Source organism: Anser anser (assembly GCF_964211835.1).
Source record: "Anser anser genome assembly, chromosome: 2".
NCBI classification, from domain to species: domain Eukaryota; kingdom Metazoa; phylum Chordata; class Aves; order Anseriformes; family Anatidae; genus Anser; species Anser anser.
Window position 1 is genome coordinate 115,708 of NC_139721.1, and position 12,817 is coordinate 128,524.

Sequence of the window (12,817 nt, forward strand, 5' to 3'; positions counted from 1 at the left end):
TGCCCCAAAATTAGTAGGATAGCTAAGAAAAACAAGACGAGCAGTGTGAAATCAGTAAAAACAGAAAATCACAGGCCCTCTAGTCACGAGAGAAGAAGAAAAAAAAGGGAAAAGGAAAATTTAACGGTTGGTCAAATAAAATTGTAAATATATGGTATAATAATAAGCACTGAGTAGTTTGTGAACCTGTAGTACTCAGCCAATGAGGAAACGGGAGGAATCAAGCATTGGGTAATAGGGAACATAAGGTTATGACACACTTTTGCTGTGTGCTCCTGCTTGCAGGATGCCCATCATTGCAATCACAAATAAAAATGCTACGTCACTGAGATCCTCGCTTGAGCCTGTGTTATTGGCTGCAGATTGTTTCTCATAAATAAGGGGCTTGTCCAGGATTCTCTGGGATTAGCTCGTCGGAGGAACCGAGACTGGTTGAGAAGGCAGGATCGGTGAAAAATTAGGAAAGAAAGGAAGGTAGTTACTGGGCAAATTCTCCAGTTTTGAGAAGTGATCCAGTAACTCTGTGCACAGACCAAAGAAAGAAATAGTAATTATTGCCTTGGGGGTTGGGTAAGACTCCTGTGTGAAGTGTGATTGAGATGTACTTTTGTACAAAGCAATTGTGAAGTCCCGATCTGTAGTTCTGTAGCTCCGCAAGGGGCATGGCCAAAGATGAACGAAGCGAAAGGTAAAAGTGCGAAAGGAAGAGTCTTGGGGAAATCTGGTGTACAGTACTCCCTTGCATGGCAAAGTGCTTGGCAGTACACCAGGTAATTTGGTAAACCCATAAGTGTATCATACCCTGTGCACGGTAAAGTGCTCGGCAGTACACCCCCATTTTCTAGAACTGGAACGTTAGGAGCAGCACATTGACAAGGGCTAGGAAAAATGGGAAATAAGGGTTTCAGAGGACAGGGAGCAGGTTCCAGAGCACTAGGGCAGTGCCTACCAACAGTCCTTGAGGAAGAATGATAAGAAATTGGAAAAATAATCCCAAAATTAGAGGAAATGATAAAAAGAAAATGATTAAATACTGTGTATTAATCTGGACAAAGGAACCAATTGAAGGAACAGCAATATTTTGGCCAAAATACGGGTCTGATGAAAATTCGGTCTTTAAATTTACATGAGAACAGTAAGACTCCTTTTTTGGAGGAAGAGTCGAGTTATGCTGCTTGCTGTGTGCAGGGTTAAGTCAATTTTTGTTGAAAAAGTTGACTGCAATTAACACTGTCTCTAGAGAAGGAGTGCACTCTAGGCTCTGGCAAGAATTAGAACAATGTAGGAGAGATACTGAGAATTTCCCCTTCCCTGATACTAACAGTACTAATGCTCCTATGTATTCTCTTAGGGAGTTCACAGTGGAACAAGGACAAATAGGTTATGTTACCTCTCTGTGTCCCCCCCCCCGCCCCCTCGCCCAAGCAGAGAGGTTAGGAGTTTTAAGAAGGAAATTAAGTCTTTAACTGAGGTCCCTACAAGACTAGCAGAACAGTTAGATCAGTTTCTAGCGCCTAATTTATAATCCTGGGGCGGAAATGTCAATCTTGAGTATGTTATTCACTGGAGAAAAGAGGGAAATGATTAGGCAGGCAGCTATGCAAGAATAGGAAAGAACCTTTGTTTCGTCTGCTCCTTCACCGTCACTCTCTCCCCTGCTCCAGCCTGGGGTCCTTCCTGTGGGGTGCTGTCCTTCATGGGCTGCTCCTGTGTGGGCTTTTCCATGGATGGCGGCTCTTCAAGAGCTGCTCCAGGTGTGGGTCAGTGTCGCAGGGTCCAGCTATTGGGGGCACGCTGCTTTAGCTTGAGGCCCTCATGGGTGGCAAGCTGTCCCCCAGATCACCTGCTGAAACACAAAAAGCAATGTAACTTTTCAAGACTTGTTTTGAAGAATTAGAAAGCAGGTATTCTTTAACAGTGCTGGGTACGTGGCGGATAATTCCACCAAACACATACACCTAAGCAAGACAATGAGTACTTATTTATGGTATGGTGACATACATATTAATGTGATTTTCCAAGAAAGGGCAGGATTTATGTTAATGGTTTCTCAGAACTAATTATCATATTGTCCCTCGTACTTTCACATGTGCATTACCCTCTGGTGGTTGCACTTTGGGGTCTTTCTGATGAAGGCTTGTAGTCTTCTTCACCTTGTATTTTTCTTTTTTCCGTTGTGTGCATGGTCTGTCATTGTTTACCACTTCAGCAGTTTTGCTTTTTTTCAAACTCAGCTAATTCAATTGTTTGAGTTCTACTTGGGGCACCGTGTTCCTTCTTTAGCCTTGATTTTGTGGCTAGAGCTGAGTCTTATCGCGCAAGGCCAATATAACAATTTAACAATTTCAGCAATCCCTTCAGCTTACTGCGTTACATATTTTGTATTTTATACTCATTGTTTCTACGGGCTGCAGCATGGAGGTCTGTTCTGCTGTGGTGCCCATGGGAGGGGACCCATGGGTGCAAGGGGCCAGCCTGTTCCACGGTAGGCCTCTCCACAGGCCGCAGGGGAACTTCAACTCTGGCGTCTGGAACATCTCCTCCCCCTTCTTCTTCACTGACCTTGGTGTATGCAGGGCTGTTTCTCACTCCTCACTCTCCCAGCTGCTGCTGTGCAGCCTGTTATCTTTGTGTTTTTTTTTTTTTTCCTTTCTTGGGTGTGCTCTCACAGAGGCACAAGCAGCATTGCTCATGGCTCGGCTCTGGGCAGTGGTGGGTCCCTCTGGAGCCAGCTGAAACTGGCCCTTACCTAACATGGGGCAGCTGCTGGATTCTTCTCACAGAGACCACCACTGCAGCCCCTCGACTACCTGAACCTTGCCGTGTAAACACAATACACTGGGGCAGCTAGGTCATTGCTCGTCCATGAAGTATCAGGGCTTAAAATAACTAATGAAACCCTAAAAGTGATGGGGGTAGAAGGGGCTGGGATAACAGTGCTACTTTTTGGGGACACCAAGTTGAGACTAGGGGATGAAATGCTCACTGGGCAACTATTGTATGCACCCGAGGCAGGGACTAACTTGTTTGGAAGGGATTTGATGATGAAATCGGGCATTCAAATAGCAAATTGTTAGACTGGAATAACAGTGTTATTATCGGGGTGCTCTCAGACACTGAGAGCAAAGATATATTCGCCTTCAAGTGGAAAGACCCTAAAATGGGACGGAAGCAAGAATACAGATGGACAGTTTTACCTCAGGGGTTTACAGTCACTGAATTTATTTGGGCAAGTTCTAGAGCAGATTTTGAAGCAATTCCAACCTCTGGAGGGGGTGTTACCGCTACAATATGTGGATGATTTATTGTCAGGACAGGATAAAACAGTTGTGAAGGAAGGCCAAAGCTCATCTGGAGCTCAATCTGGCTACTGCCGTTAAAGACAACAAAAAATCCTTTTACAAATACATCAACGCGAAACGGAGGACTAGGGAGAATCTCCATCCTTTACTGGATGCGAGGGGAAACCTAGTTACTAAGGATGAGGAAAAGGCTGAGGTGCTTAATGCCGCCTTTGCCTCAGTCTTTAGCGGCAATACCGGTTGTTCTCCGGACACCCAGTGCCCTGAGCTGGTGGAAGGGGATGGGGAGCAGGATGTGGCCTTCGCTATCCATGAGGAAATGGTTGGCGACCTGCTACGGAGCTTGGATGTGCGCAAGTCGATGGGGCCGGATGGGATCCACCCAAGGGTACTGAGAGAACTGGCGGAGGAGCTGGCCGAGCCGCTTTCCATCATTTATCGGCAGTCCTGGCTATCGGGGGAGGTCCCGGTTGACTGGCGGCTAGCCAATGTGACGCCCATCTATAAGAAGGGCCGGAGGGCAGACCCGGGGAACTATAGGCCTGTCAGTTTGACCTCAGTGCCGGGGAAGCTCATGGAGCAGATTATCTTGAGGGTCATCACGCGGCACTTGCAGGGCAAGCAGGCGATCAGGCCCAGTCAGCATGGGTTTATGAAAGGCAGGTCCTGCTTGACGAACCTGATCTCCTTCTATGACCAAGTGACGCGCTTGGTGGATGAGGGAAAGGCTGTGGACGTGGTCTACCTTGACCTCAGTAAGGCTTTTGACACCGTTCCCCACAACATTCTCCTCGAGAAACTGGCTGCTCGGGGCTTGGACTGGCGTACGCTTCGCTGGGTTAGAAACTGGCTGGATGGCCGCGCCCAGAGAGTTGTGGTGAATGGAGTCAAATCTGGTTGGAGGCCGGTCACTAGTGGAGTCCCCCAGGGCTCGGTACTGGGGCCGGTCCTCTTTAATATCTTTATTGATGATCTGGATGAGGGCGTCCAGTGCACCCTCAGTAAGTTTGCAGACGACACCAAGCTAAGTGCGTGTGTCGATCTGCTCGAGGGCAGGAAGGCTCTGCAGGAGGATCTGGATAGGCTGGACCGATGGGCTGAGGTCAACTGCATGAAGTTCAACAAGGCCAAGTGCCGGGTCCTGCACCTGGGCTGCAACAACCCCAAGCAGAGCTACAGGCTGGGAGATGAGTGGCTGGAAAGCTGCCTGGCCGAGAAGGACCTGGGAGTATTGGTGGATAGTCGGCTGAATATGAGCCAGCAGTCTGCTCAGGTGGCCAAGAAGGCCAACGGCATCCTGGCCTGTATAAGAAGCAGTGTGGCCAGCAGGTCGAGGGAAGTGATTGTGCCCCTGTACTCGGCTCTGGTGAGGCCGCACCTCGAGTACTGTGTTCAGTTTTGGGCCCCTCGCTACAGGAAGGACATGGACGTGCTCGAGCGAGTCCAGAGAAGGGCGACCAAGCTGGTGAGGGGTCTGGAGAACAAGTCTTACGAGGAGCGGCTGAGGGAGCTGGGCTTGTTCAGCCTGGAGAAGAGGAGGCTCAGGGGCGACCTCATCGCTCTCTACAGTTACCTGAAAGGAGGCTGTAGAGAGGTGGGGGTTGGTCTATTCTCCCACGTGCCTAGTGACAGGACGAGGGGGAATGGGCTAAAGTTGCGACAGGGGAGTTTTAGGTTGGATGTTAGGAAGTACTTCTTTACCGAAAGGGTTATTAAGCATTGGAACGGGCTGCCCAGGGAGGTGGTGGAGTCACCATCCCTGGAGGTCTTTAAAAGACGTTTAGATGTAGAGCTTAGGGATATGGTTTAGTGGAGTACTTAGTGTTAGGTCGGAGGTTGGACTCGATGATCTTGAGGTCTCTTCCAACCTAGAGAAATCTGTGAATCTGTGAATCTGTGAAGCCACTAACGAGCTATTAAACTTTCTGGGAAAAGAGGGCTTGAGAGTATCAAAAAATAAAATACAATATGTGGAAAGAGAAGTATTTAGGGCAGTTAGTGACTGTGGGAAAATGAAGAATAAACCCAGAGAGGATTCATGGAATTGTTGAGCTACCCGACCCAACACTAAAAGAGAACTAAGAAAGTTTTGGGGGTTAATGGGATATTGTTGATTATGGATAGAAGCATATAGAAAACATAAGGGTTTCATCTTACATTATTAGAGGAGGAGCCTAATATACTTGAATAGATCAAAGAGGAAAACGAGTTAATAGAAAAATTGAAGCAGTGCTTAATCACAGCACCAGTCTTAGCTCTTCCCGCATTAAATAAGCCTTTTTATCTATTCCCTACTGTGGATCGGGAAGCAGCACTGGGAGTATTGACCCAGGAGTGGGGGGATAAGCAGCAACCAGTGACTTATTTGTCTAAACTGCTGCACCCAGTTTCCAGAGGATGGCCTGAATGTGTTCAAGCTGTAGCAGCAACTGCTATTCTGGTAGAAGAAAGCAAGAAATCAACCTTTGGGGGTCTTCTGATAGTTACTACTCCACACCAGGTTAAGACGATCTTGACTCAGAGAGCTGGGTGCTGGCTGACTGATTCTAGGATTTTGAAACATGAGGCAATACTGATCTAAAAGGATGATTTAGTGTTAACCACAAAATCATGCGTGAATCCAGCTGCCTTCCTATGGAGAGGATATAGAACATAACTGCCTAGATTTAATCGAGTATCAGACTAAAGTGAGACCTCATTTCCCCTTGAGGAAGGAGATAATCTATTTATTGACGGATCCTCAACAGTAGTACAGGGAAAGAGGTATAATGGATATCCTATAATTGATGAATTTAGTGAAGAAATAAAAGATATGGGCCAATTGCCAAATAACTGGTCAGCCCAAACACGTGAATGATATGCCTTGAATCAGGCACTCAGACTTCTTGAAGGAAAAGAGGGAACCATCTAAACTACTTTGAGTGATGCATATGGGGTGGTTCATAAGTTCGGTAAAATCTGGGAGAAGAGTGGGTTGATCGAGAGTAAGGGGAAGGAATTGGTCCACAAAGAGCTTGTAAAGTAAGTCCTAGATCATTTATTATTACCTACTGGAATTGCAATAGTGCATACATATCTAGATAATTTATTATTACCTTATGGAAGTGCAATAATGCATGCATACCTAGATAATTTATTATTACCTACAGGAATTGCAATAGTGCATGCATACTTCACTGACTGCATACATGCATACTTCATCCTCGCTTGAGCCTGTGTTACTGGCTGCAGATTGTTTCTAACAAAACAATACAGACAAGCCCTAAAGTGTAGGCAAAGGCCCCAAACACTACAACCAGGTGCCAAACCCTAGACACAGGCCCCAAATGCTACACACAGGCCCCAAACAACAGACATAGTCCCCAGTCCATTGACACAAGCACCAAACCGTAGACACAGGCAGCAGACAAACCCTACAGACAGGCCCCAAAACATAAAAATGGGCCCCAAGCCCTGGGTGAAGGCCCCAAAGCCTAGATGCAGGCCACAGAAGCTAGAAACAGGCCCCAAACAAAACATACAGGCTTCAAACCATACAAACAGGTCCCAAAATCTACAGACAGGCCTCAAACCCTAGATGCAAGCCCCAAACCCTACAGACAGGTCCCACACACTACAGACAGGCCCCACACCCTAGACAAAGGCCCAAAAGCCTAGATGTAGGCCCCAAAGCCTAGACACAGGCCCCGAAGTCATGACACAGGCCCTGAATCCTATAGGAAGGCCCCAAAGCGGGGTCTGTGTTTAGTGTCTGGGGACTGCATCTACAGCGTTGGACCTGTGTCTAGGGTTTGGGGCCTGTGTACATTATCTCTGACCCTCTCTGGATGATCAGCAGGATGTCAGGATTTATGCCTTAGGCATCTCTAATAGGACTGTGGGTGACAAAATTATTCTGATAACATGAAGTGAAATGTTAACATCCCCTCCTTGCACTGAGAATTCTTACATTGCTTCCTGGTACATTTACACCCTATCCTTTATGTATTTATTTATTTTTGAGTCATCTGAGCCAAATGACTCCTTTGTCCATATTGTCTCTAGTTCTGCCCAATCTGTAATCATGATTTTTGTGATGGGAAGAAGGTTTGTGCTTTTTCTCCTCCCTCACAATACAGCCACCAGCACTGTAGCACTGCTACAGTAAGGATAGCTTTCAAGGAGATTAGATATTAAGGAAATTATTTTGATAGAAATTAATCAAAAGAATAGCACCATTTTAAAAAGGTCATCTCGCTGGGGAATTCATCTCTAAGCCAGAAACCTGAACCAAAACCCAAGCAGTAACCTGAACCCAAACCCTAAAACGGACCTTAACCCTCGTATCTCATGGATCTGCATTGCTCTCGGGAGGTGCGGTGGCAGAAAACTACGGTTCTGTCCGTTCCCTACATACCAGTGCAGACACCTGGAAGTCCAGTACTGGAAAACTGCGCCTCCTGGTGCGCTGCACAAACCAGCGTGTCCACCCGGTAGCTTCGTGTCGGAACTACACCTCCCAGTACGCATCGCGCAGCAGCACAGTCACCAGGAAGTCCGGTACCGGAAGACTACTCCTCCCGGCATGCCCCGCAGAACAGCACGGCTACCCGGAAGTCCGGTGCCGGAAGACTTTAATTCCCGGCTTGCCGCGCAGACGAGTATGCAGGAGCCGGCAGCCCACGCCGAGCGCAGAGCTCCGCCCTGGGGACGGAGGGGAGAATTGCGTCGCGACCGGCCTCTGCTCGGTTTTGTCGCTGCTGCAGCCGATATACGCGCTTACCCGCTCCCTGTCCGGTCCCACCCCACTCCTCTGGCACGGTCCCGACGCGCTGTAGTTCCCCTTGCACACGCTTCGTGACACCCCCACCCCACACGTCCCACGGCCTGACCAAGGGTGCCTTCTGGCACTACTGTGGCCCTGCATCACCAACATCCCGACCAGGATCCGGCCAGTCCCAGCGTCCAGGTAACCCTGCACCACTTGACGGTAAGGTGATGATGATGATATGATGTCTGATATAGAGAATAACAATTTTACTAGGTTCAGCACGTAGTATTGGAAAGAGGTGTTTGAAACAGAATGAGGAGGAAGAGGATGCACAGCTTTTGGTATCTGATGAAAGAGATTTGGATCAGGGAAGTGTTGTGAATGAAAGACAGGGAAATGAGTAGGAGAGGACAGAAGGATTTAGTCCGACAGCAGAAAGAACGAGGTCTGACTGGAAAGATATGCAGGTTTTGTTGAACATAAGAAGAGAGATCGTTGGTGTTAGAGAAGGCTAATGAGAAAAATTGAAGGATTAATGTAAGGGAAGGACCAGAGAGGTTCATGACAGAGCTGGAACCTACCTGGGATCTGAATACAGGCAGAGGTAAAATGCTTGTAAAACAATATCAGCAGTTAATTTTGTACAGAGTTAAGCATGGGCTACCAAAATCTAAGAATGTGTCCAAGTTGTATCAAGTGACTCAGGGAGCAAATAAGAACCTTTCAGCATTCTATGAAAGACTGTATGAAATAGCCAGAAAACAGACAGATTTAAAACCTGATGATGAAGCAAATAAAGTAACATTTAACATCCTGTTCATAGGACAGTCAGCCTTTGGTATCTGGAAGAAGTTGCAGAAAGTGCATGCATTTTCAGGAATGTCTATTTCCCTACTCATTCAGATAGCATATAAAGTATATGATAATTGAGATGAACTAGAAAGGGAGAAAAGACAGAAAGAGAAACAGAAGAATGCAAAAATGCAAGCAAGTCTGCTTGCAACAGCTGTGGTTCAAGCTCACAGATTGTCACGTAGTAGGGGATTTTTAAAAAGGGGAAAGAGGCAGTATAATGGGAAATTGAGGCAGAGGAAGAGGACAAGGGACAGACGCAATATTTACTTGTCCAACTGACCCATTAGGGTTAAATCAGTGTGCATATTTTTGGGAGGATGGGCACTGGAAGATGGAATACCCAAAAGTGAAACCAGAGAGCCAAAATTAACAAGTATTCCTGAAGTGGACTTGTTAATGATTGACGTGGAAGAATCAGACTGAAGGGGATTGGGCACAGAATTATCCAGTACTCCAGCAGAGCCCCTGGTTCCAGTAAAGCTGGGGAATGAAACTGTAATTTTTTTAGTAGTTACAGGAGCCACTTACTCAGTACTAAACAGCTGTAAAACACCACTGAGTAAATCTTCTATGCCAGTGGTTGGGGACATTGGAAAGTGAGAAGTTAAGACCTTTTTGTAACCAATTAAGCGTCAAATTGGGAAGCGAGTTTTTACTCACGAATTTTTACACTTAACAGAATGTCCACTGCCTCTGTTAGGATGAGACTTATTACATAAGCTGGGAGCCCAAATAACTTTCAAGAAAGGAAAAATCCAAGTACATATCCATGAAAATAATCCTTGGCAGGTGCAAGTATGTTTGTTACAGGAAAATTTTGAAGACGCTTCGGGAGAGGAACAGGATCCAAGTACTGACTGAAATTAAGGATGCAGTGGTACCATTTGTATGGTCAGCTGAGAAATCTGGGAGAGCAAGATCAGCAGAAACAGTAAAGTTAGAGCTCAAGGCAGAAGCAAAACTGGTAAGGTAAACTGATACTTGATGAAGTTAGATACAAGAAAAAGATTGGAGCAGGTAATTGATATAAGAGGTGTGAAAATTAGCAATGGGACAGAAAGTAACAGTACATGTGCCTCGTGCAGTAACTGCAGTTTTAGGTAATACCAGGTACTGCTGCTAGAGCAAGATGATATTCAATTAAAAGTACATAGTACTTTGAATCCTGCTTCATTATTGCCATTAGACCAAGAGGAGGAAATTAACCATGACTGTTTGCAAGTTATTGAACAGGTATATGCCACCCCACTGGATTTGAGAGACACACTCACAACCCTTAAGAATCCGGATGAAGAATTCTACACGGATGGAAGCAGTTACATGGTGCATGGAGAGAGAAAAGCATGGTATGCAATGGTGACAATAACCAAAGAAAAAGAGGTAGGAATATTGCCATCTAATACTTCTTCACAGAATGCTAAATTAGTAGCACTCACAAGAGCCTTGGAGTTGGCAAAAGAAAAACAAGTTAATATTTACACAGATTGAAAGTTTACTTTTGGAGTGATACATGTATATGGTGCTTTTTGGAGAGAGAAGGGACTGTTGTTGCAAGGCACCACACTTAAAAACGGGAATGAGATTTTGAAAATACTTGAGGCAGTCCACCAGCCCAAGGAAGTAGCAGTGATACATTGTAAAGTGCATCAAAGGGGCAATTCAGACGCTATAAGAGGAAATCAAGCTGAAAATCGCTAAGTTAATGAACCATAAATTTATAGTCTGAGATTATATAAATTTAAGTGTATCTTTATGGATAAGGTAGATCACAATAACAAAGATATACTTTCTGTGTAAAGGTGTAAGTTTCTTTAAGTCAGAAGATAAGGGGGTTAAAAACATTAACAGTCTTTTGTTGGTTGAGTGTAGTCAAGAAGCCAGGGAGTGAGGAAACCAAGAAGTGTTTTTGAATCCCTGAAGCCATAACACCCCTTTTGAATTGATGGCTTCATAAGGGGTTTTCTAAAGCCTGATAGTGGTTGATTTCCAGATTTGAAATTATGGATGAGGAAAATTTTAGTCCTAACAATTATGATAGTAATATTCTTTGTTCCTTTGCATGTAATAATACAATGCACCTGTAGATGCTGTACTAGGTTGATAGATAGGTAAGATTAATCTAATATAGATAAATTAGATAAGTCTCAAAGGGGGTGATTATAATGCCAGGAACTAGTTAATTTTATTTTGTTAAAATATGTATTTCAAGGCAAGGGCAAAGATGATCCAGGCCTCGAAGATATCTACTGGAAGGATAACTAAGAAACTATTTAATCAAGAGGACCATTTTGTAAGGAAAATTCGACACACATGCCCTTGAGCTTGTTACTAATCAACTTGTTAGAAATACTTGGCTGAACGGCAATGATAGAAGTATTATGATATGAACTGTCCTCAGTATATACTAAAAATCATGCCTCTAGGCTAAGAGATGCCGGCCCAACAAGAGACCCTTCCCCTCTGAGAATGTGCAGAATTATTTTGTCATGTCAGCAGTATGTTAATTATGCAACCAAATCGAAGTTAGAGGATCGTGCTAACATGTAAATGTAGTGATAAGAGATTGTATAAAGTGTGGCGTGGGAAATTTTTGGGTATGCCTGCTTAGTGGGAAACCACCTTGTACTGAGACTTGCACAATTCTGAAATAAAACAATATCTTGACCTCGTGTGTGGATTGGTTTATTGCACACTAAGTAATGAATCTGAACTTTTTATTGGACAACACCATGGCTGCACTGGCCCATCCAGTTTACGATCACCATGAGCACAACAGCTGCATCAACCCTCTCCCCTTAGCTGCGGCCCATCCCACCTGCCCCGTTAGCTAATGCTCATATGCAACACAGAGCCATTGCCATTATCCCTATCAGGGACAGATGGAGCTACCAGGGTAGCAGAAGTGTGCCCAGCTCCCAAGAACAGCTTGCTGAAAGCTAAAGGAAGAGCCCTCAGTTGCTCAGCATCACAAAAGTGACTCAGAACATTCCGTGACCTAGGAGGAAACAGGATCCAAGTACAGATTTGCAGTGTTTTACTAAATGTTAGCCATGATCGTGAAACCTCTCCTCCATTAGAGAAATGAGAGGGAGAAATGACACACACACACCAGTTACAATTTGCAGCAGCTTACGTACATTTTCCAACAAAATGTTACACAAACTTATCCAATCATATCATCACACCAGTCCTTGACTCCACGAATATCTTCCCTCATTTCCATGCAAAGCAGGTCTTACAGTGGGGGATAGATGCAGAGGCCCCAGTCCTCTGTTTGTGTCTCCCTGAGACCTTTGTTTTCACAGAATTGAAGTTTTCTCAAAACAGGGCTTTTGGTGTTTGTCACATATTGGTTTGTTGCTCCTACCATATCTCACAGAAAATGCTCATGCCTCTGTTTGCAGCTCTGACCAGGAACAGCAATCAGAGCCTAACTGCTAGGAGAATGGTTAACTCTTTTCTTGCAGAGCAGGGCAAAATGGTTAACCCTTTCCTCACAGTCCCCTGCTTTTCTTGGGGCCATCTAGGCCTATATCTTCTTCCATATCACAGCATAAGCACTTAATCAAAAATTCTACCTACATTTTAAAGTGCAAGCAAACAGTGCACAGAAACAGCAAGATGATTAAAATTAATAGAATTACAACAAAATTAACAGAATTACAACAGAATTTATTATTAAATGTAACATTAAAATGGCCTCAGGCAAATATTTCTTAAAGATATCATACCAATGGTACTTTGTGAAATTTGCTTCTTTCCTGATTATCAATTTTAAATTGATTTTCCCATTTTACACACTACTTTGTCAGCACCTGATTATAGAGTAATAGTTTGTTGTTGTTTTTTTTGATTTTTTTCCTAACCCAATCATTATTAAGTTTTTGTTCTTATAATCTACCTCAGCTTT

The 12,817-nt window shown here is 44.7% G+C and overlaps 1 long non-coding RNA gene across 3 annotated transcripts in view; it reads left to right on the plus strand.

The window, feature by feature from the left end:
• The first annotated feature begins 10,125 nt into the window (after nt 1-10,125).
• The window catches only part of LOC310895267, a 67,370-nt gene continuing 64,678 nt past the window's right edge, over nt 10,126-12,817 (plus strand). Inside the window, exons 1-2 of one of the 3 annotated variants that reach the window (XR_014580595.1) lie at nt 10,150-10,287; nt 11,117-11,576. This is a non-coding gene — a long non-coding RNA (uncharacterized lncRNA). Of the gene's footprint in view, nt 10,288-11,116; nt 11,577-12,817 lie in introns of those variants that run through there. The other 2 variants (XR_014580593.1, XR_014580594.1) reach the window with 2 other exon arrangements.